The sequence below is a fragment of the Siphateles boraxobius genome, unplaced genomic scaffold (assembly GCF_051911475.1).
Source record: "Siphateles boraxobius isolate OS27281-9 unplaced genomic scaffold, OSU_SipBor_1 23, whole genome shotgun sequence".
NCBI lineage: Eukaryota > Metazoa > Chordata > Actinopteri > Cypriniformes > Leuciscidae > Siphateles > Siphateles boraxobius.
Window position 1 is genome coordinate 1,230,001 of NW_027508844.1, and position 25,005 is coordinate 1,255,005.

Sequence of the window (25,005 nt, forward strand, 5' to 3'; positions counted from 1 at the left end):
TACGATTAATTTTGCTGTGCGTTCCCACGCAGCACGCACGCTTCTCCAGCAAGAGCCCGGATAGCTCAGTTGGTAGAGCATCAGACTTTTAATCTGAGGTTCCAGGGTTCAAGTCCCTGTTCGGGTGAACGAGCCTCTTTTTGTGGAGCGGTACGTTTTGTTGTTGAGTTCTTGCTCATCTACACTGTCCTCGGGCAGCGACGCTGCAAGGCATCAATCCACAAACGACATGCCCCTTTCAACCAGCTTGTAGTCGTGGCCGAGTGGTTAAGGCGATGGACTAGAAATCCATTGGGGTCTCCCCGCGCAGGTTCGAATCCTGCCGACTACGTTGACAGCCTGCGCCTGCTTTAGTTTGTAACCTTCTGGAGGCCTAGCTTAAATTTTATAAAAGGAAAAAAAGTCACTGTTACAGGATTACCCTTGAAAAGAGTTATGTTGGTAAGAAACAGTTTTGTCTGCAAGCTAAAGATGACAAGGCCCCTTTGTATTCAGGGACACGTCAGGTAGACCGGTAGCTCGCCATGATCGTATAGTGGTTAGTACTCTGCATTGTGGCTGCAGCAACCCCGGTTCGAATCCGGGTCATGGCAAGTTTTTTTTGGGTGCCATTGAAATTGAGCTCCATGTCACCAGCTGTCCTCACCCCATCCTTCAGACTACTCTTTTTGTGCACGGCGCGTGCCTTTGAGGTGCTCTGGATGTTCGAGTGAATTGAAACTGGGACCTTCTTTGAAAGCACGAGCTCTAAGGTTCGAACCTTTAGAGAAAAGACTGAAAACGAAACGCTCCTATTTATTTCGGAAGAATCTTGCTTCAGAGAGAATATGGTGCGTGTATATTTTCTAATCGCTAGGTGTCAGTACACTCGCTGGCTGTTACCTAGAGTGCCGCGGGCTTGCTATTTGCTACAAACAACTGCGCCTTTGACACAAGTTTACAATAACAATAAGAGTCAACAGCATTGAAGCGTGTGAAGAGGCTTTCCAGACAAGTAGCAGTGAGTTTTTGTTCTTTTTCCTAGCATTATTTTCCTTTAATTACTATTATCATCAGTCTATTAGGCTGCATTCCCACTAATTTGCAGTACACTCGCTGGCTGTTACCTAGAGTGCCGCGGGCTTGCTATTTGCTACAAACAACTGCGCCTTTGACACAAGTTTACAATAACGATAAGAGTCAACAGCATTGAAGCGTGTGAAGAGGCTTTCCAGACAAGTAGCAGTGAGTTTTTGTTCTTTTTCCTAGCATTATTTTCCTTTAATTACTATTGTCATCAGTCTATTAGGCTGCATTCCCACTAATTTGCAGTACACTCGCTGGCTGTTACCTAGAGTGCCGCGGGCTTGCTATTTGCTACAAACAACTGCGCCTTTGACACAAGTTTACAATAACGATAAGAGTCAACAGCATTGAAGCGTGTGAAGAGGCTTTCCAGACAAGTAGCAGTGAGTTTTTGTTCTTTTTCCTAGCATTATTTTCCTTTAATTACTATTATCAACAGCATTGAAGCGTGTGAAGAGGCTTTCCAGAAAAGTAGCAGTGAGTTTTTGTTCTTTTTCCTAGCATTATTTTCCTTTAATTACTATTATCATCAGTCTAATAGGCTGCATTCCCACTAATTTGCAAATATATTTTGACATAGCAGACGTTTTGACGGCCATTCTGAATCTTCGAAGAAGGAAACGCAATGCATTGGAGGACACTCTTTTTTCTGCACCAATACGATTCATTTTGATGTGAGTTCGCACGCAGCACGCACGTTCCTCGAGAAAGAGCCCGGATAGCTCAGTCGGTAGAGCATCAGACTTTTAATCTGAGGGTCCAGGGTTCAAGTCCCTGTTCGGGCGAACGAGCCTCTTTTTGTGGAGCGGTACGTTTTGTTGTTGAGTTCTTGCTCATCTACACTGGCCTCGGGCAGCGACGCTGCAAGGCACCAAACCACAAACGACATGCCCCTTTCAGCCAGCTTGTAGTCGTGGCCGAGTGGTTAAGGCGATGGACTAGAAATCCATTGGGGTCTCCCCGCGCAGGTTCTAATGCTGCATTCCCACTAATTTGCAAATATATTTTGACATAGCAGACGTTTTGACTGCCATTCTGAATCTTCAAAGAAGGAAACGCTATGCATTGGAGGACACTCTTTTTTCTGCGCCAATACGATTAATTTTGCTGTGCGTTCCCACGCAGCACGCACGCTTCTCGAGCAAGAGCCCGGATAGCTCAGTCGGTAGAGCATCAGACTTTTAATCTTTTAAATTTTTTTTTTCTATCAAATTTTTTTTTTTTTTTTTGTTATGCTGTAATATTATGGTCCAACATCTTGTGTTGTTAAAAGAAAGTGGCTGGTATTCAGAACGTTCTTCCCAAATATTCCCAAAGCCAAGTCAGCTGAGAGGATTGAGCTCCGTAATAATGCTCTGTTTTAGACACACATCTACACACATACCACCACCCAACCCCAAAAAACACACCCACCCACCCAACCAACAACCCAACCAACAACCCAACAACCCAACACACACTTTTGTTTCTGCATAGATAACAGCGTTTTTTTTTTAACAGGAGTTTTGCTCCAACCCTAATCAATCACACCTTAAAAAGAAAATTAAAGTAAAGGGTAAAGCTACAAGCAGGTGAATTTTTTCAAGGTTGGAGGTAAACTGCAGGAAAGGGCTAGAGTTGAAAATCCCTGATTTATAAGATTTTTCTTTTCATAAGAACTTACATTTTTCCCCACAAAATGTTTTTTACTATCCTTGTAGGGACATTTGGTCCTGGACCACACACACAGGTTGGTATTCCCTGTTTTATGCGAACTTTTCATAGGCATGATTTTTATACTGTATAGACTCCATCCCTTCAACCCTAAACCTACCCATCACTGAAAACTTTCTGCAGTTTTACATTTTCAAAAAACATAATTTGGTGTTGTCTCTGCTCCGCCATGGTGCCCTGCTCTCCGTGTTCCCTTGTATTGGTTTGGTTTTGGCTTTGTTTTCATTAAGGTACCACACCTGCACTTAAATACATTTTTCCTGTCTGCCATTCTTGCTTCCCCCATATAATAGTACGCATTACTGTACTGCTGTAACAATATAAATGTAAGTGTAATACAAGTATATAATAACACAAGTATACAATAATATAAGTGTAATACTGATAATGCAAAAGGTATATAAACATAAAGACGGGATATTCCCAGTAGTGTTTTGTGTTATCACATCACTGTGTTGTTGGTTGTTAGACATATCTCTTCATTTGTCTTTGGGGACAATTGGGGAAAAAAATATATTTTTAGTCCCCTTTCTATTGACAAAGTGATGAGCTGAATCAGATGGAGACAGTACACTTTTAATGATCGAAACACAGTATAAAGAAACAATTACCTGTTATCTTAATGTCATGATTAATCCACACAAACCCACATCGCAAGCAAGCTTGGGCCGAATGTGGCCTCAAGCTAGCACTGCTGGCCTTCTGTCGGCAATAGCACGTATCCTTTCAGCCAGAACTGGGCATTGTGGCAACGGTGAGGGCCGATTGTTGATGGAAGGAATGTGGCCCAGATCAATCCAGTGATCATTAGGTCCAAATCAGGATTATGAACTTATTTCATTTGAAATTATAAAATTTTACTCTGTTATGATTTGGCATTTCAAAGGATACATTTTAAACAATACTACAGTTTAAAATATTGAATTCATAAAATAATTGTGTGATCATTTAACCATAATCATGCAATATTTCTGTAATATTGTTTATTGTGGGGCATATTTTTATTAATATGCTGTCATAAAATACACCAGATTGTATTCCTGTAATCCAAATCTTTGGAATGTCATGCTTTGTGTGACAAACTGTCTAATGCAGTTCAACTTAGATTAAAAAGCAGCAAAGAAGAACCTGTTGTTTGTGCATGTGGAGTCCACCTGTGATGCGGCTGATTTTACTGCTTGCTGTTGAACTCACTCTGTCGTGTTCACTACTTCACGGGTGTTAAGCAGCAATGTAACGCAGGTTAATAGGCGGGAGGTTCACTTCCCTGATTGAAGGACGGGCCAGTCAAGAGTTGAAACGTGGACCAGTAAAAATCCCCAAAAAACGGTGTGTTAGAATCCAGTAATGAATGAGTACGGGCTATAAGCAGGAGCGAGTACTAGTTTTGGCTTGTTGTCTCATCAGGAGAGATGTGATCACCGGAAAGATGCTGTTTCTATCCATTGTGCTGCGGTTTTAAGTTTGTTTGTTTGCGCTACCGCTGTACTGCCGCTGTATATGTGCGCGGTTTGTATGCCTGATAACTGTTACTTTGGTCACGTTGATAAAACCTTGTTTGCGGCCTGATGTTTAACGATGTCGGCTTTATAGTATCCGTGGTTATATTTTAAGTAAATGTTTGGATTTGGAGCGTTTCACTGTCACACGAGTTACTTCCTGTTTGCGGTGCCGCATGGGTAATGCAGTTAATTGCTTTACATTGATAATGGATTACTATGCTCAGCGTTACTACTTAAAACTACACTCACTGGTTTCATTTTGGGCCAAAACACTGAGAATACCTTTTGTGGTTTTGGGCGAATGGTTTAGTGTATAACATTGACATTGTTGTATATTTGGTGTGTGTGAAACTGTAGCATTTCTGTGTTTAAATGTGTATGCTTTGTTTAGTCATTTAGTTTAAACACTAAGTATATTATAATATTTATAATATTGAATGTTGATTAAATTCCATAATATATTATATATTATTCCATAGTGTTTATAGTATTGGCTATATTGGAATTTATATTTATTTATATTTGTGTATTATTCAGAATTTATGATATATTATGTATGATATATTATGGATCCGATACAAGATGCTTCTTTCCCCTCTCTCCCTGACATGTCTGCCGATCGCAAGCTGAAGTCCAAAAGGTACACTGGGGCATTAAACATGAACATCCGGCCTCTCTTACAGCAAAGCAGCCCAGAAAGAACCAAAGGATACTCTAATCTCAAGCCTCAAATCAGCCTTGAAAAAGCACGGCTACCCACTTTCTCTGGTGACATGAGGGACTATTACTGCTGGAAGACTGAGTGGGAGGACCTACAAGAATTGGGTAACCCACAAGGTGTGGAATGTTTAAAAAGGTTCCACTTATTAAATAGTCTCCACGAAAAGGTCAAGAAGGATCTTGTCCTATCTAGCTGTGGATCCGCCGACGATATGTTTAGGCTACTGGACAGCAAATACGGGAACAGAGCGAAAATAGTCTTAATGGTCACCAACGAGGTCCAGTCTCTTCCCCCCGATAAAGGAAACAATCCAAGAAGAACCATTGAATTGATCCAGGCTGTGGAAAGGGCACTGTGCAACCTCCAGATTCTTGGTGAAGAAGACGCCGTGAAGAACTGTGTTGTTGCTCAATCTCTTGAAAGCAAGCTTCCCAGTTCACTCAAGAAGGAGTGGATTATGCACAAAACTGACCCGGAAAACAGGTTCTCTCCACTGCATCATTTTGATTGCCTCATAGGATTCTTGAAGAAGCAGGAGGAGATTCTTGAGGAGTTGGAACAGGTGGAGCCAAGCCCTGCAGATAAAGGCCCTGTGGAAAAGGGTGCTGCAGAATACCCAGATAAGAGAGGGAGGAAGGCATTCACTAAATCCACAGCAGGTCAGAAGGACGACTATCCCAGCTGTATTGTCTGTGAAGATGACTCCCATGCCGCAAGCTATTTGCGTGCAAGGTCTCCAGGGAAGAAGATCTCTTAAGAAAAAGGGCCCATGTGAAGAAGCTATGGTTGTGCTCCAAGTGTTTGCGGCCCCACCCCAAGGATGGGAAAGGATGCACACCCAGATACCTCTGCCGAAAAGTAGACTGTCGGAAAGGAGGGATATCGGACCACAATTACCTTCTGTGTCTTAAGCCATCGACTTCAAAGAAATACAGCAGCAGTGAGGAGCAGAGCACCATAAAAATTGGAGGAAAGAAACTTGGCCTAACCAACAAACACGAAGAGTTTCTTGCAGAGCTTACTCCAGAACAAAGAGAGAAATGCAAGAATGTGTTCTCAAACAAAATATCATCAACTGTATGTGCCAAGGCTGGAGATGGACTGCAAGAACATCCAGTGGTGATGATGCTGATGGAAGTAACGACAAACTCGGGTTGACTTATTGGCTCACTAATCGACCTCACATCTGACACCAATTATATCACCAATGAAACAGCTGATCGCCTTGGACTGTGCGGTGAGAATATCAGGCTTATAGTCCATGGAGTCGGGGGGATGAAGAAGACTGTCCTTACCAAAAGATATTCCCTACGGTTGAAAGTGAAGACACCCAAGGGAGAAGTGGCAAAAAAGTTTACAGACACTGTGTCGTAAATATGAGGCTATAGCACTCAGGATCCCTGACGACACCACATACAGCAAGAGCAGATATACAGTATAACAGGACATTGAATGAGGCGAGATGCATAAGCACTTTAAAATAAAACAATATAATACATTGCAGAAAAAAAAGAGAAAATAAATTGGGAATAGGCTATGGTACAGCTGCAAAATAGATAAAAAACAAAAGTAGGGTTTAAAGAGTTTTATGTTCCATTCCCCCTTTACCTTTAACAAAAAAATCTAAGAGGTAAACTAAATTCACAAAACTCCAAATGTAAAAAAAGGGTGAGGCTTACTTATGATTTGGATTGAACAAACACCAGACGTAAAGCTGTATGGTTACCAGTGTTGGGTAAGTTACTCAAAAAAAGTAATCCACTACAAATCACTAATTACTACTTTAAAATTGTAAATTGCTTACATTACTGATTACTGCAAGTAAAATCAGATTACTAATTACTTTACTTTCAAGTTACTTTGAAAACCTATTAAAACTACAAGAATACACTGCAAAGTGAAACTCAGTTCTTTCCGTAATTTAATATTGCAGACATCCCAAGTCTCCCAGAAGTTCCGGGAGTCTCCCGCATATTGATAGCGGCTCCCTGATGCCCGCTTCCTGATGCCCACAAATTAGTTCAAATCTCCTGGAATCTAGAGTGAGCGAGCAAGAGCGCGCATGCGAGAACTGTGCTCCAAACCGTGTAGCGCGCGCACGGCGGAGAGGGAGAGAGCGAGAGACCTTTGCGTGTGTGCACGTTCTCCGGTAATTCATTAAACCGCATGCTCATTAACTGACGCAGCCAGCCAAATGTGATTGGAAATGCATTTCTAAGACACAACTCTTTGCGCATGGGCGTGCGGTTTGTGTTTGGAGCTCCGTCGAATTGATTCATAAATCCTTGATTTTCTTCTTTACCACTCATTTATAAACAATCACTTTCTGTTTTTATAGCATGTGAACTTATCTTCGATACTTTTCCTTATAAAAAACAATCGGATTGCTTTGATTTCGCTACTTAGATCCAACTTTTCAAATCTCCGCTACTAGCCTTTAGCCCGCTAGCATCGCACACGTGGCCTCTCGCCTATTGATCTCATTTACACCCGTTTCACTGAAAGGATACGGGTTATATCCAGGATTTCAGTCCTAAATTAGTAGTGATATTGGTAGTATCACTACTAATTTACTGTTCATCTGTTATAATGGCGAATATATCGGATGTGTGTCTAACGTTACCTCTGAGTGCAGGTGAGGACACATTAGAGCTGCATTCGGTGCTGTTGGAGCTGGAGTCCGTGGAGAAGCAGATCCGTGGTCAGCTAGAGAGGCAAGCCGAGCTGCGAGATCGGCGTTCAGCGCTTGAAACATCAAGCGCCGATGCTCACAAGTCAGTGGTTAGTAACTTTTTGACTCCGACCTCGTCTACTCCGTGTGCTTCTCTGCACAGGACGCAAGCACCCAGGACGCGATCATCCCTGGCTTCATTCACTCCGGCACCGACACAACACCATGGGCCCTGGGAGATTCCTCAGCGGAAGACACGAGCCAGGACCAGACCAAGAACCTCTCCGCCTCTCCTGGTCTTCGAGATCTCCACCCGGAACCGCTTCTCCCCTCTTCGCGAGTCGGAACGCGACGACGCCGTGATCATCAGCAGTTCCATCGTCCGTCATGTCCGTGCTACCTCAGGTAAGGGTAAGGTGCGCACTCACTGCTTTCCTGGTGCTTGTGTTCTAGATGTCGCTGCACATGTTCCCGAGATCCTGAACGCTGACGAACGCGTCGGAGCTGTTGTGCTGCACGCGGGAGTGAACAACATCAGTCTGCGGCAGACGGAGGTTCTGAAGAAGGACTACAGGAGCCTGATCGAGACGGTACGCAGCACATCACCTGAAGCAACGATCATCGTGTCTGGACCGCTTCCCACGTACCGACAAGGACAGGAAAGGTTCAGTAGATTATTTGCACTAAATGAATGGTTAATGTCATTGTGTAATGAACAGAAACTGCTCTTTGTAAATAATTGGAATCTGTTCTGGGAACGACCTAGGCTCTACCGTGCTGATGGCCTGCACCCCAGCAGAATCGGAGCGGCTGTTCTGTCGGACAACATCTCCAAGACGTTACACACCATATGACTAGTAAGTCAAAGTCCAAATCACAGTCTTTGCTGTCCCAACTTAATTGATATAAGTAGTGTAGAACATTATGTAGAAACTGTGTCTATTCCTCGTTTAGTGAGGCCAAACAATAAATCTACTGTAGGATCTAGGAAAAATCTTATTTTAATTAAACCTGAAAATCTCAATATCAGTGAACAAAAACAATTTCTAAAGCTAGGTCTTCTAAACATTAGATCGCTCACACCTAAGGCGGTTATTGTAAATGAAATGGCCGCAGATAATAGTTTCGATGTATTCTGCCTTACTGAAACCTGGCTTAAACCAAATGATTATTTCGTCTAAATGAGTCCACTCCACCAGGATACTGTTATAAGCATGAGCCCCGTCTGATCGGTTGTGGCGGCGGTGTTGCAACAATCTATAGAGATATTCTAAATGTTACTTAGAAAACAGGTCACAGGTTTAATTCGTTTGAAGTACTCGTGCTAAATGTTACGCTCTTAGATGTAAGAAAGAAATCCCTATTATCTCTAGCCTTGGCTACTGTATATAGACCTCCAGGGCCCTATGCTGATTTCCTAAAAGAGTTTGCAGACTTTCTCTCAGATCTATTGGTCAATACCGATAAAGCAATAATTGTTGGAGACTTTAACATACACGTAGATAACACAAATGATGCGTTAGGGGCTGCGTTTACAGATTTATTAAACTCCTCTGGGGTCAAGCAAAACATCAGTGGTCCCACTCATCGTCTAAATCATACGCTAGATTTAATTATATCATATGGAACCAATCCAACTGATATAGATATTGTACCGCAAAGTGATGATGTCACTGATCATTACATGATAACTTGCATAATACGTACTCCTGAAATTTGTCATGTTGCGCCACGTTATCGACCAGGCAGAACAATCCTTCCAACCACTATAGATAGATTCTCAAATAGCTTACCTGATCTATCTCAGCTGCTCAGTGAACCCAAACAAACAGATGAACTAGAGGAAATGACTAGCAGTTTGAGCACCATTTTCTCTAGTACACTAGAAATTGTTGCACCAATTAGATTAAAAAAGGTTAGAGAGAAAACTAAAGCACCATGGTACAACAGTGCTACGCATGTTATCAAGAGAGAAACTTAGAGCGTAACTTAGAGCGTAAATGGAAACAAACTAATTTAGAGGTCTTTAGAATCGCGTGGAAAGACAGTATGTCACGTTATAAAAAGGCTCTAAAAGCAGCCAGGGCTGAGCATCTCCGCAAACTAATAGAAAATAACCAAAATAATCCAAGGTTTTTATTCAACACCGTAGCTAGACTAACAAATAAACAAACATCACCAGAGCAAAATATTCCATTACAGTATAGTAGTAATGATTTTATGAATTTCTTCAATGAGAAAATAGAAAGCATCAGAAACACAATTGTAAATGTACAATCTTTTATGGTGTCTTATGATTCAGCCTCAATTATCGCCCCTCAAGAACAACTACACCGCTTTACAACTATAGGACAGGAAGAGTTAAATAAACTTATCATTGCATCTAAACCAACAACATGTTTATTAGATTCAATACCCACTAAACTACTGAAAGAAGTGTTACCTGTAGTGGAAGAGCCTCTTCTCAATATTATTAACTCGTCTTTATCTTTAGGTCATGTTCCAAGAATATTCAAACTGGCAGTAATAAAACCTCTCATTAAGAAACCGCAATTAGATCCAAATAACCTAGCAAATTACAGACCCATTTCAAATCTTCCATTTATGTCTAAAATTCTAGAAAAAGTTGTGTCCGCTCAATTGTGCTCTTTCTTGCAAGAAAATGATATCTATGAAAATTTCAGTCAGGATTCAGACCGCATCATAGCACAGAAACTGCGCTAGTTAAAATTACAAATGATTTACTTTTAGCTTCTGACCAAGGCTGTATCTCAATACAAGTTCTACTCGATCTTAGCGCTGCGTTCGACACTATAGATCATAAAATACTCTTGGATCGACTACAAAACTACACTGGTGTTCAGGGACAGGCATTAAGCTGGTTTAGATCGTACTTATCAGACCGTTATCATTTTGTCTGTTTAAATGTGGCAAAATCGAAGATAACGTCAGTAGGCTATGGAGTGCCGCAAGGATCGGTGTTAGGCCCTCTGCTATTCTCAATATATATATGCTGCCACTTGGTAATATTATAAGAAAACGTGGAATTAATTTCCACTGTTATGCTGATGACACTCAATTATATATTTCATCACGGCCAGATGAGAACACTAACTCATCTAAATTGACAGAGTGTCTCAAAGATATAAAATGCTGGATGACGTGTAATTTCCTGCTATTAAATTCAGATAAAACGGAGGTATTACTTATTGGTCCAAAAAACTACCCCCACAACCTTGCACAATACAACTTTAATTTAGAAGGATGTCCTGTTACTTTATCCACTACAGTAAAAGATCTGGGTGTTATACTAGACTGCAACTTGTCTTTCGAAAATCATATTTCATATGTTACAAGAATAGCCTTTTTTCCACCTTAGTCAGTTAGTTCATGCATTCATGACCTCGAGACTAGATTACTGTAATGCTTTATTAGCTGGCTGTCCTGCATCCTCAATAAACAAGCTACAGTCTTAACATACCTGAATAGGAATGGGAACGGAAATGCCAGGGAGAGGTGACCCCACCCCATTGGCCAGCCAATCCATACCCCAAACTAAACTAATCAGATGATAAAATAACTTATTCTGCCACAATAATATTACATAAAAAACAGTAGCAGTCAATTTCACATGATTTACAGTAGCCTTGTGATATTGTGGCATCAGTATTATGACAATCTGTTATTCAAATTACTTTTAAAGGGTTAGTTCACCCAAAAATGAAAATTCTGTCAGTAATTACTCATCCACATGTTGTTTCAACCTCGTAAGACTTGCGTTCATCTTCGGAACACAAATTAGGATATTTGTGATGAAATCTGAGAGCTGGGTCACTCCTCCACAGGCTTCTAAGGGATTTTCTTCTCTGTGGGCCTAGAGTGAGTTTACTAGTGTAATAGCGCAGCGCTTCTGTGTCGTTAAATAGGCTCACTATTGGCCGACGCTGGTCATGTGTGTGATGCGTGTGACGTGTGAAATCTTTCAGAGTATCACGGCACTGCATGAATTTCTGCAGTAGTATTGGGATGTGAAATTAACAATTAATATTAAACAATTTAATCAGAGACTCTGATATCAGTCAATCAGGCCACTAAAAGATGACTACTGTAATTCCTCAAATAAAAACCGGTAGTCAATTAAACGCCGGCTGGGCCTCTGATAGTGGCCGGGGGCGGGGTCAACACAGACAATTAAAGGCCGGTCTTAAATTAAGGCTGGGGAAAATTTAGTGTTGATAGGTAATCTCCTAAGTGCCTTTCATGTAATGACATAACGTAACATACTCATTTTCCACTAGATATTTCCCTCTAACGTTACATCTCATCAGCAATTTCGATTTTGGCACGCACTGCAGGAGCTGACCACTGAGGAGCGGATGTACAGTGACGTGACATCACTGCCAAATTCAAACTGTGCTTTCGCGCTATGGCTGGCGCTGAGCTAAAGACGGACTTTCAGCGCTGGTCATACCGTCCGTATATCACAACTATTCAGTGTTTTTAACCACATAATTTTTATTTTAGGTTTCAGACATTTAGATACATATAATTTATAGCAAAACAATACATTTATAGTTTGTAAAATACACAATGGTGTCTATGGAAGCAGCAATAATTATTCATTCAAATATATTTGCCGAGGTGTTTTAGGGTGCTTTCACACCTGCCTCATTTAGTTCGGTTGAATCGCACTAGAGTTCGTTTTCTCCCTTGGTGCGGTTCGTTTGGGCAGGTGTGAAAGCAGCAATCGCACATGGGTGCGCACCAAAAGCGGACCAAATAAGCGTACCGAGACCTCCTCGAAGAGGTGGTCTCCGTACGCTTTCAAGCGAACTCTGGAGCGGTTTGTTTGTGGTGAGAACGTGATCCGACCTCGAACAGACCCAACTGCCAAAGAACTGCGCATTTTTGGACTTAACCAGCTGCCGTAGTCGAACAAAATTATTATTTAGATTGTCAATAGCGCTCCCTTTAAGCCATGACTGACTTACCGCGTTCTGCACTCTCACTAAAATCTCATCATAAACCCTGAAGTTGTCTGCACTGCACAGTGAATTTCTTATTTATATCGCATCTAGACTTTGTTGTTTATGGGGGGATTTGCGAAAGGATAAAGCTCTTGCTGATTCTGAACATAATTTTTTTTTACTCTATTCTTCTTCCAGTTCACCGGCCACTTACTTTCATGTATTTTAGGAGAAACTGATGAATTCACGTGCTGTAATAAATCCAACAGACAGGAATCTCTTAACTGCTGCGGCCCAAACAAACATCTCACGTTACAGATAAAGATCATTGATAAAGGTTTTTTAAACGACAAAACAAACTCACTTGCATGTATTTGAGAATCGGAATAGAAGATAGTTGATAACATGGTAAGCAAGTTTGTTAATATTTAGAAATAAAAGTGCTACATCTGTCATACAGCGCTATTTTGGCTGTGGTGAATCACATGCCAAGCATGACGCGTCACCATGGAAACATGGGGGGGCGGGGGGGATCGCGATGCCGTCTCAACATAGTGATGTCTGTCAGCCATCGCGATAGATGATTGCATCGTCCATCGGCCCAATCCTATTATTTATCAAAAAGATGGAATTAGAAATAAAGGCCTGCCTCTAACAAAAGCCTGCTTCAAATAAAAGCTTGTTACCTCCTGCAGTTCAGGTAAATAAAGGCCCCGGTTTTTATTTGAGGAATTACGGTATACAATCATTAACAAGTGAACAACATCATCTAAGTTTCGCTTGCATTTTTCGCCATAACATTTGTGTTTTTTTCCCTCCACTAGTTAATGCCACATTGTGGCATAGTCGGATTATTTTAAATTTTGATTTACTTTTCCCTCCACTTGTTAATGCCACACTATCACCAATACATGACCAACTTCATCTGATGACATTTTCTCCTGCATTTTTTGGCATAACAAATATTATAAGAAATACACAGTTACAGCAGCCAGAGACAAACTAATGATAAGACGTCAAGGGTCAAGAGCCCAACTAAAGCAAACAATAATCACCATAATTTATTTTCAATGATACATCAACATCTAAAGTTGGTCATGTATTGGTGATAATGTGGCATTAACAAGTGGAGGGAAAAGTAAATCACATCAATCCCAATGCTAACATTAGCACGGCACTCGGCCAGCTTCAGCTCATGGTAACTAAACAACAGAGGGCTCATCCGGATGGCGTTCACATCATCGCGGGGGACTTTAATAAAGCTTGCCTTAAGACTGTTCTCCCCAAATTCCATCAGCACGTCAAGTGTGCCACTAGGGGAGAAAACACATTAGATCATGTTTATTCCAACATTAAACATGACTACAGAGCGTCCCCCCTCCCCCACCTCGGACAATCAGACCACCTCTCCCTGCTCCTCTTCCCGGCCTACACCCCCCTCAGGAGGCAAACAAAACCAGCCACACAGACCATCACAGCCTGGACTGAAAATGCTCTCATCCAGCTGCAAAACTGCTTCGTCTGCACAGAGTGGAGTATTTTTGAAGATCAGGACCTGGACACACACACACAGAGTCTGTCCTCTTCTACATCAAGTGCTGTATCGAAAATGTCACAGCGAAGAGACGCATTTAGATCTTCCCAAACAGCAACATAAAATCCAGGTTGTATGTGGTTATTAAGTCGTTGACTAAAAGTGATTTATTTTTAAGTGAGCGGATGTTTAAAAGTGCTAACTTAACAGTCTTACTTTTTGATAATCAAATAAACAGTCGCCCTAAGGGGTCGAAAGGTCGTAGGACCTCGAGATTCGTCACGGACGACCGCCACGGGCCCCCGAATCGGGCCCCAGAGTATCGTGGCTCTAGATGCTTCCCGAGCCTAGTAGGCCCTCTAATCCTAACTGCTGAATTAACCCTAGCAGACACATGCTCCCATACAGATCAATGGGAGACAGAGAGGTGCATAAAAAATAGCTAAAAATAAACTTGGCATGTCTCGACCTAGCCCGCTCGGTCTGTCGCAGAGGGCCACGTGACGCAACTTTTTGTCGAGTTTGGGGCCCCTCGGACCCCTGGCGGCCGCGCGGGAGCCACTGACACGTGCAACTTATCCCATTCATTTTCATAGGCGTTTGGTGGACATCCCCACGGAACGGTCCCAATAGCTCCGAATGGCTCCAATTTGAAATCTGTGGCCCCTCAGGGTCCCCTCAGACGGTCCACAAAGACTGGGCTCCGTAGTACCCCGTTAAGTGCGTTAGAGTCAAAAACAGCATCCCACCTGTAACCTATTTGACGGGTGCCCTAAATGCTGTCCGTGGACAGTCCATATTTAGGCTAATTATGCATAATTAATAGTTTTAATGTACATCAGTGTGTTGTATTCTGTCCCCAGTGTGGTGTACAGTAGGTTTGACCACAAAAAACCACTGCAATTATGAATTATGGCGTATTAATGCATTGACCACGGACAACCTATTTGGACTCCGTCAAATAAGTTACAGGTGGGCCCTTACTTTGCCCACCTGTAACTTATTTGGCAGGGTCCAAATAGGCTGTTCGTGGACAGTCCATTTTTAGGCTACAGTGGGCCCTTAATTTGCCCACCTGTAACTTATTTGACAGGGACCAAATAGGCTGTTCGTGGACAGTCCATTTTTAGGCTACAGTGGGCCCTTAATTTGCCCACCTGTAACTTATTTGACAGGGACCAAATAGGCTGTTCGTGGACAGTCCATTTTTAGGCTAACTATGCATAATTAATAGCTTTAATGTACATCAGTGTGTTGTATTGTGTCCCCAGTGTGGTGTACAGTAGGTTTCACCTTATAAAACCACTGATTATGAAATATGACCTATTAATTCATTGACCACGTACAGCCTATTTGGACCCTGTCAAATAAGTTACAGGTGGGCCCTTACTTTGCCCACCTGTAACTTATTTTACAGGGTCCAAATAGGATGTCTGAGGACACCTTCCTGTGCCCACCTGTAACTAATTTGACAAGATCCAAATAGGCTGTTCGTGGACAGTCCATTTTTAGGCTAACTATGCATAATTAATAGCTTTAATGTACATCAGTGTGTTGTATTGTGTACCCAGTGTGGTTTACAGTAGGTTTGACCTCACAAATTTGAGTTTTCCAAAAACTCACCCATAGTTTCCAAGAACTCACCCGCTCCAAAAAAGTCGAAAAAAGCATCCCACCTTTAACTTATTTGACAGAGTCCCTGTAAGCTGTCCATGGACATGCCATTTTGAGTCTAATAATGCATAGTTCTTCTGATGGGACACATAGGCCATTCGTGGTCACATAGGCGGTCAGTGGGACAAATAGGCTCTCTGTGGTCAATGGGCAGGGCCACGGGCTGTCACTTAGATTTGCCGTGGACGAACAGGCCATTCAAATAAGTTGCAGGTGGGATGCTGTTTTATATTTTGATTTCATGACTGATAAAAATGAATAAAATTGATTAAATATCAATTTTACGTTAATCTCTGGGCCCCCCTGAGCGATTTGCAGCATGGTACGTACCCCTTTGAGATTTTTTTGGGTCGGATTTTCAAGTTTCTCCAATCTCTTTGAAATTCACACCATGGGCAGGGCATGTCCAGATGAGCACAGGAGCGCAGGTTTCATCTCCAAATTGTGTCCAGAGGCTGAGATCTGGACGTCCCACCTGCAACTTATCCCATTCAAAAATTTAGGCTGTTTCATGGACAGTGGAATTTCGGGGTTCTGAAGGCTGCAAATCGCTCAGGGGGGCCCAGAGATTATCGTAAAATTGATATTTAATCATTTTTATGCATTTTTTTATCAATCATGACATCAAAATATAGAAAAGATCCCACCTGTCACTTATATGACAGGGTCCCTGTAAGCTGTCAGTGGACATGTCATTTTAAGGCTAATTATGCATAATTAATAGCTTTAATGTACATCAGTGTGTTGTATTGTGTCCCCAGTGTGGTTTACAGTAGGTTTCACCTTATAAAACCACTGTAATTATGAAATATGACCTATTAATGCATTGACCACGGACAGCCTATTTGGACCCCGTCAAATAAGTTACAGGCGGGCCCTTACTTTGCCCACCTGTAACTTATTCGAAAGGGTCCAAATAGGCTGTTCGTGGACAGTCCATTTTTAGGCTAATTATGCATAATTATTAGCTTTAATGTACATCAGTGTGTTGTATTGTGTCCCCAGTGTGGTGTACTGTAATTATGAAATATGACCTATTAATGCATTGACCACGGACAGCCTATTTGGACCCTGTCAAATAAGTTACAGGTGGGCCCTTACTTTGCCCACCTGTAACTTATTTGACAGGGTCCAAATAGGATGTTCGTGTACACCTTCCTGTGGTCACATAGGCGGTCAGTGGGACAAATAGGCTCTCTGTGGTCAGTGGGCAGGGCCACGGGCTGTCGCTTAGATTGGCCGTGGACGAACAGGCCATTCAAATAAGTTGCAGGTGGGATGCTGTTTTATATTTTGATGTCATGACTGATAAAAATGAATAAAATTGATTAAATATCAATTTTACGTTAATCTCTGGGCCCCCCTGAGCGATTTGCAGCCTTCAGAACCCCAAAATTCCACTGTCCACGAACAGCCTAAATTTTTGAATGGGATAGATTGTACGTGGGACGTCCAGATCTCAGCCTCTGGACACAATTTGGAGCTGGAACCTGTGCTCCTGCGCTCATCTGGACGTGCCCAGACAGTGCTGTGAATTTCAGGGCGTTTGGAGAAACTTGAAAATCCGACTCAAAAGTTCTCCCTTTGAGATTTTTTGGGTCGGATTTTCAAGTTTCTCCAATCTCACACCATGGGCAGGGCATGTCCAGATGAGCACAGGAGCGCAGGTTTCATCTCCAAATTGTGTCCAGAGGCTGAGATCTGGACGTCCCATCTGCAACTTATCCCATTCAAAAATTTAGGCTGTTCGTGGACAGTGGAATTTCGGGGTTCTGAAGGCTGCAAATCGCTCAGTGGGGCCCAGAGATTATCGTAAAATTGATATTTAATCATTTTTATGCATTTTTTTATCAATCATGACATCAAAATATAGAAAAGATCTCACCTGTACCCTATGTGACAGGGTCCCTGTAAGCTGTCCGTGGACATGTCATTTTAAGGCTAATTATGCATAATTATGAGCTGTAAAGTACACCAACATGTTGCATTGTCTTCCCTGTCCACTGTACTGCATGTTTTAAGCAATAAAACATTTACAATATGAATTGTGACCTGTTAATGCATCGACCACGGACAGCCTAAACAGGTCCGGTCAAATAAGTTACAGGTGGGACCTTCCCGTGCCAACCTGCAACTTATTTGGTGCCCACCTGCAACTTATTTGACAGGGTCCTTGTAAGCTGTCCATGGACATGCCATTTTAAGTCTAATAATGCATAGTTCTGCTGATGGGACACATAGGCCATTCGTGGTCACACAGGAGATCAGGGGGACGAATAGGCTGTCCGTGGTCAGTGGGCAGGGCCACGGGCTGTCACTTAGATTGGCCGTGGACGAACAGGCCGTTCGTGGTCACATAGGCTGTCAGTGGGATGAATAGGCTGTTCGTGGTCACACAGGCCAAAATTAGCATAAAATCAAACTGTCCACAAAGAGCTCACAGGGGCTCCATCAAATAAGTTGCAGGTGGGATGCTGTTTTCAACTTAGACATTTTCAGCGGGTGAATCCCTGTAAAGAATTGGGGACTTCAGCACATATGATGAAATCCCCAATTCTTTACAGGGATTCACCCGCTGAAAATGTCTAAGTCGAAAACAGCATCCCACCTGCAACTTATTTGACGGAGCCCCTATAGGCTCCCCGTGGACGGTCAGTGGGATGAATAGGCTGTTCGTGGTCACATAGGTGGTCAGTGGGATGAATAGGCTGTTCGTGGTCACATAGGCGGTCAGTGGGATGAATAGGCTGTACGTGGTCAGTGGGGAGGGCCACGGGCTGTCACTTAGATTGGCCGTGGACGAACAGTCCGTTCGTGGTCACATAGGCGGTCAGTGGGACGAATAGGCTGTCCGTGGTCAGTGGGCAGGGCCACGGGCTGTCACTTAGATTGGCCGTGGACGCACAGGCCGTTCGTGGTCACATAGGCTGTCAGTGGGATGAATAGGCTGTTCGTGGTCAAACAGGCGGTCAGTGGGATGAATAGGCTGTTCGTGGTCACATAGGTGGTCAGTGGGATGAATAGGCTGTTCGTGGTCACATAGGCGGTCAGTGGGATGAATAGGCTGTACATGGTCAGTGGGGAGGGCCACGGGCTGTCACTTAGATTGGCCGTGGACGAACAGGCCGTTCGTGGTCACATAGGCGGTCAGTGGGACGAATAGGCTGTCCATGGTCAGTGGGCAGGGCCACGGGCTGTCACTTAGATTGGCCGTGGACGAACAGGCCGTTCGTGGTCACATAGGCGGTCAGTGGGACGAATAGGCTGTCCGTGGTCAGTGGGCAGGGCCACGGGCTGTCACTTAGATTGGCCGTGGACGAACAGGCCGTTCGTGGTCACATAGGCTGTCAGGGGGATGAATAGGCTGTTCGTGGCCACATAGGCAGTCAGTGGAAGGAATAGACTGTTCGTGGTCACACAGGCGGTCAGTGGGATGAATTGGCTGTTCGTGGTCACATAGGTGGTCAGTGGGATGAATAGGCTGTTCGTGGTCAGTGGGCGGGGCCACGGGCTGTCGCTTAGATTGGCCGTGGACGAACAGGCCGTTCGTGGTCACATAGGCTGTCAGTGGGATGAATAGGCTGTTCGTGGCCACATAGGCGGTCAGTGGGATGAATAGGCTGTTCGTGGTCACACAGTTGGTCAGTGGGATGAATAGGCTGTTCGTGGTCACACAGGCGGTCAGTGGGATGAATAGGCTGTTCGTGGTCAGTGGGCAGGGCCACGGGCTGTCACTTAGATTGGCCGTGGACGAACAGGCCGTTCGTGGTCACACAGGCGGTCAGGGGGACGAATAGGCTGTTCGTGTCAGTGGGCGTGGTCAGGGGGCGGTCACGGGCTGCTCACAGGTCACAGGTGGGACGAACGGGCGCTTGGTGGTCGGTGGGTGTGGTCAGGGAATTTTGCGAAAAGGCGGTCAGGGGGACACGCGTGCGCTCCGTGGACGCCCGCCTGCGACCTGTTCGGTGCGCGTCGAATCGACTGCGGGCGGTCGGTGAGCCCCCCTGTGGCCGAGGCCCGGGTTGCGGGCAAGGGGGCCGACGCGACGCCTCCGGCCCGCCCCACGGGGGCCCCCCCCCCGCGGCCGGGCGCGGTCGGCCGGGCCCTGAAAAATCGCCTAGGGGGCGTTGCGCGCCGGTCCAAGGCACTACCTTTTAAGCTGTCCGCGGACCCCTTCCCTTACTCGGTGGCCTAAAGGGCGAAAGGTCCTCGGTTCGAAACCGAGCAGAAACAGTGGTTGGATTCTGACAGAAAATGTAAACTGTTTGCAATGCTAGGTGGGTGCAGCGCTCATTTCCTTTATATGCTTTTTAATAAGCGTGCACCTAAAGATTTATGTCTGCAACCTGAAGACGTGTTTACGTAGCGTAGTGGTTATCACGTTAGCCTCACACGCGAAAGGTCCCCAGTTTGAAACTGGGTGGAAACTGTGGGTGGTTTTTGCAAAAATAACACTTGCAGGGATGTTTGTGGTTTAATCTCTTTAGAAAAGGACAAAAATAAAACAATTGACCGTTGAGGTTTCCTTTACAGTAATAAAAAATGTTTGGTCTGCCAACAAAATTAGCAGCTTTTTGCCATGTTTAAAACACTGGGCAGTCTATAGTTTCAGTCGCTTTTGAACAAGCGTACGCTACAAGCGGTGGGACTGACGTCCAAATCAAGTTTCCGTAGAGTAGTGGTTATCACGTTCGCTTTACATGCGAAAGGTCCTCAGTTCAAAACTGGGCGGAAACAAGTGGAGGCATTTTAAATATAAATGCTGCAATTCACTACAAAACCCTTACTTTGGAGAAAGGTGAAGGCCATCGTACCAAGGAGCTGTAGGCAGACTGCCATGCCGAATAACCTCTGTTCTGTTGTTTGTGGAATTCACAGACTGTCACACTGCCTGCAGAGCAGATTATGGGAAGGAGCCATCTTCTAAAAAGCACATGTGTCTCATCAATAGGTTTCTGTAGTGTAGTTGTCATCACGTTCGCCTAACACGCGAAAGGTCCTCGGTTCGAAACCGAGCAGAAACAGTGGTTGGATTCTGACAGAAAATTTAAACTGTTTGCCACGCTAGGTGGGTGCAGCACTCATTTCCTTTATATGCTTTTTAATAAGCGTGCACCTAAAGATTTATGTCTGCAACCTGAAGACGTGTTTCCGTAGTGTAGTGGTTATCACGTTCGCCTCACACGCGAAAGGTCCCCAGTTCGAAACTGGGTGGAAACTGTGGGTGGTTTTTGCAAAAATTTCGTGTGCGATTTTCTGTTGAGCAGGTCAGTACACTTGCAGGGATGTTTGTGGTTTAATCTCTTTAGAAAAGGACAAAAATAAAACAAATGACCATTGTGGTTTCCTGTACAGTAATATAAAATGTTCGGTCTGCCAACAAAATTAGCAGCATTTTGCCATGTTAAAAACACTGGGCAGTCTATAGTTTCTGTCGCTTTTGAACAAGCGTACCCTAGAAGCGGTGGGGCTGATGTCCAAACCAAGTTTCCGTAGTGTAGTGGTTATCACGTTCGCTTTACACGCGAAAGGTCCTCAGTTCAAAACTGGGTGGAAACAAGTGGAGGCATGTTAAATATAAATGCTGCAATTCGCTTCAAAACCCTTGCTTTTGAGACAGGTGAAGGCCATCGTACCAAGGAGCTGTAGGCAGATTGCCATGGCGAATAACCTCTGTTCTGTTGTTTGTGGAATTTACAGACTGTCACACTGCTTGCAGAGCAGATTATGGGAAGGAGCCATCTTCTAAAAAGCACATGCACCTCATCAGTAGGTTTCTGTAGTGTAGTGGTCATCACGTTCGCCTAACACGCGAAAGGTCCTCGGTTCGAAACCGAGCAGAAACAGTGGTTGGATTCTGACAGAATTTTAAACTGTTTGCGACACTAGTTGGGTGCAGCGCTCATTTCCTTTATATGCTTTTTAATAAGCATGCACCTAAAGATTTATGTCTGCACCCTGAAGATGTGTTTCTATAGTGTAGTGGTTATAACGTTCGCCTCACACGCGAAAGGTCCCCAGTTCGAAACTGGGCGGAAACTGTGGGTGGTTTTTGCAAAAATTTCGTATGCGATTTTCTGTTGAGGAGGTCAGTACACTTGCAGGGATGTTTGTGGTTTAATCTCTTAAGAAAAGGACAACAATAAAACAAATGACCATTGAGGTTTCCTGTACAGTAATATAAAATGTTCGGTCTGCCAACAAAATTAGCAGCATTTTGCCATGTTAAAAACACTGGGCAGTCTATAGTTTCAGTCGCTTTTGAACAAGCGTACGCTAGAAGCGGTGGGACTGACGTCCAAATCAAGTTTCTGATAATCAAATAAACAGTCGCCCTAAGGGGTCGAAAGGTCGTAGGACCTCGAGATTCGTCACGGACGACCGCCACGGGCCCCCGAATCGGGCCCCAGAGTATCGTGGCTCTAGATGCTTCCCGAGCCTAGGAGGCCCTCTAATCCTAACTGCTGAATTAACCCTAGCAGACACATGCTCCCATAGAGATCAATGGGAGACAGAGAGGTGCATAAAAAATAGCTAAAAATAAACTTGGCATGTCTCGACCTAGCCCGCTCGGTCTGTCGCAGAGGGCCACGTGACGCAACTTTTTGTCGAGTTTGGGGCCCCTCGGACCCCCGGGGGCCGCACGGGAGCCACTGACACGTGCAACTTATCCCATTCATTTTCATAGGCGTTTGGTGGACATCCCCACGGAACGGTCCCAATAGCTCCGAATGGCTCCAATTTGAAATCTGTGGCCCCTCAGGGTCCCCTCAGACGGTCCACAAAGACTGGGGTCCGTAGTACCCCGTTAAGTGCGTTAGAGTCAAAAACAGCATCCCACCTGTAACCTATTTGACGGGTGCCCTAAATGCTGTCCGTGGACAGTCCATGTTTAGGCTAATTATGCATAATTAATAGTTTTAATGTACATCAGTGTGTTGTATTCTGTCCCCAGTGTGGTGTACAGTAGGTTTGACCACAAAAAAACACTGTAATTATGAATTATGGCCTATTAAAGCATTGACCACGGACAACCTATTTGGACTCCGTCAAATAAGTTACATGTGGGCCCTTACTTTGCCCACCTGTAACTTATTTGACAGGGTCCAAATAGGCTGTTCGTGGACAGTCCATTTTTAGGCTACAGTGGGCCCTTAATTTGCCCACCTGTAACTTATTTGACAGGGACCAAATAGGCTGTTCGTGGACAGTCCATTTTTAGGCTACAGTGGGCCCTTAATTTGCCCACCTGTAACTTATTTGACAGGGACCAAATAGGCTGTTCGTGGACAGTCCATTTTTAGGCTACAGTGGGCCCTTAATTTGCCCACCTGTAACTTATTTGACAGGGACCAAATAGGCTGTTCGTGGACAGTCCATTTTTAGGCTAACTATGCATAATTAATAGCTTTAATGTACATCAGTGTGTTGTATTGTGTCCCCAGTGTGGTGTACAGTAGGTTTCACCTTATAAAACCACTGTAATTATGAAATATGACCTATTAATGCATTGACCACGTACAGCCTATTTGGACCCTGTCAAATAAGTTACAGGTGGGCCCTTACTTTGCCCACCTGTAACTTATTTTACAGGGTCCAAATAGGATGTCTGAGGACACCTTCCTGTGCCGACCTGTAACTTATTTGACAGGATCCAAATAGGCTGTTCGTGGACAGTCCATTTTTAGGCTAACTATGCATAATTAATAGCTTTAATGTACATCAGTGTGTTGTATTGTGTACCCAGTGTGGTTTACAGTAGGTTTGACCTCACAAATTTGAGTTTTCCAAAAACTCACCCATAGTTTCCAAGAACTCACCCGCTCCAAAAAAGTCGAAAACAGCATCCCACCTTTAACTTATTTGACAGAGTCCCTGTAAGCTGTCCATGGACATGCCATTTTAAGTCTAATAATGCATAGTTCTTCTGATGGGACACATAGGCCATTCGTGGTCACATAGGCGGTCAGTGGGACAAATAGGCTCTCTGTGGTCAATGGGCAGGGCCACGGGCTGTCACTTAGATTTGCCGTGGACGAACAGGCCATTCAAATAAGTTGCAGGTGGGATGCTGTTTCACACTATATACATGATGCTATATACATGAAAATATATACATTATTTGGAAATGGTTCTCCGCATTTCCTCTAACCACACCTCTTTTGAAACAGTCTCAGTCTGTGGGCAGTACACCCTGCCCCTGTACTGGCTATGTCCTTTTGCACTTGTTTTAAATTGCCCACATTTTTTGCAAGTGTTGGCCTCTACGGTTCTCCTGTAGGGTCTCTTGGGCATGGCGTCTGGATTGGCAACTGGTGAAGCGGGTAAGCGGGTGCCCTGTACAGCTGTTGGCTGTAACAGTGGCTGTATCATTTGCATCCCCTGGGCCATTGGGATGCCCTGGATCATTTGCACTCCCTGGAACATTGGCACACCCTGGAACATTGGCACAGCCTGGAACATTGGCACACCCTGAAAACCTGGTGCTGATGGTATAAGTATATTTGGTACAATCTGCAGTGATGCTCCAGATGCAGATGGTGTCAGCAACGTCTGACTCTGCGCTGGTGCCTTGGGTCTGAGAGGGGGTCGCCCAACAGAAGTCTGCCTCTGCTTTGCCTGACCAGCTGTGCTCTCTGGTAGCTTGTACTGGTGCTGCTCCCCTGGTTGTTCTGGCTCAGTCCGTAGACGTTTGGCTACCTGGAGAGGCTCATGAGCTTCAGGGAGGGGCTGAGGCAACTGAATGCCCTGAAGCAGCACAGACAGCTCCTGCTTTTTCTGTCTTTTGTTATACCACTGAATCAGGGTGTTCTGGTTAACCTCCACCAGCTGCATGGATGTTCCTCCCATCACCAAGCTGTTGCCAGTACAAGCTGCCTTATCCTGCGTTAGTCTTGCAGGATCAGAGACAATCTTGACAGGGCTCCCTTGCCTTTTCTTTTGGGGCTTGGGTGGACAGTGCAAAGTCTGATGAAGATGGTCTCCAGCAGACGGCAACAGTCAGGCCACTGAGCAGGTGCGCTGCTTGCACCCAGCACACATCTGGTGGTGCTCTCTACACCAGGGTGAGTGGGCTTCTTCGGGACCTTGAAGCGTCCACTCAGCAGTCTCTTTCGGCATCGACTGTCATACACCACCCGTTCCTTGTCCCGGTCATC

At 44.2% G+C, this 25,005-nt stretch overlaps 9 non-coding genes across 9 annotated transcripts; all 9 read left to right on the forward strand.

The window, feature by feature from the left end:
• Nucleotides 1–54: 54 nt before the first annotated feature.
• On the forward strand, nt 55–127 carry trnak-uuu (transfer RNA lysine (anticodon UUU)). The gene has a single exon. It is a non-coding gene; the product is annotated as a tRNA-Lys (tRNA).
• Nucleotides 128–249: 122 nt separating this feature from the next.
• On the forward strand, nt 250–331 carry trnas-aga (transfer RNA serine (anticodon AGA)). The gene has a single exon. It is a non-coding gene; the product is annotated as a tRNA-Ser (tRNA).
• Nucleotides 332–521: 190 nt separating this feature from the next.
• Nucleotides 522–593, forward strand: trnah-gug (transfer RNA histidin (anticodon GUG)). Its single transcript has one exon. It is a non-coding gene; the product is annotated as a tRNA-His (tRNA).
• Nucleotides 594–1,777: 1,184 nt separating this feature from the next.
• Nucleotides 1,778–1,850, forward strand: trnak-uuu (transfer RNA lysine (anticodon UUU)). The gene has a single exon. It is a non-coding gene; the product is annotated as a tRNA-Lys (tRNA).
• Nucleotides 1,851–20,511: 18,661 nt separating this feature from the next.
• trnav-uac (transfer RNA valine (anticodon UAC)) lies at nt 20,512–20,584 on the forward strand. The gene has a single exon. It is a non-coding gene; the product is annotated as a tRNA-Val (tRNA).
• A 214-nt stretch (nt 20,585–20,798) lies between these two features.
• On the forward strand, nt 20,799–20,871 carry trnav-aac (transfer RNA valine (anticodon AAC)). The gene has a single exon. It is a non-coding gene; the product is annotated as a tRNA-Val (tRNA).
• Nucleotides 20,872–20,994: 123 nt separating this feature from the next.
• trnav-cac (transfer RNA valine (anticodon CAC)) lies at nt 20,995–21,067 on the forward strand. Its single transcript has one exon. It is a non-coding gene; the product is annotated as a tRNA-Val (tRNA).
• Nucleotides 21,068–21,333: 266 nt separating this feature from the next.
• Nucleotides 21,334–21,406, forward strand: trnav-uac (transfer RNA valine (anticodon UAC)). Its single transcript has one exon. It is a non-coding gene; the product is annotated as a tRNA-Val (tRNA).
• Nucleotides 21,407–21,620: 214 nt separating this feature from the next.
• trnav-aac (transfer RNA valine (anticodon AAC)) lies at nt 21,621–21,693 on the forward strand. Its single transcript has one exon. It is a non-coding gene; the product is annotated as a tRNA-Val (tRNA).
• The last annotated feature ends 3,312 nt before the right edge of the window (nt 21,694–25,005 follow it).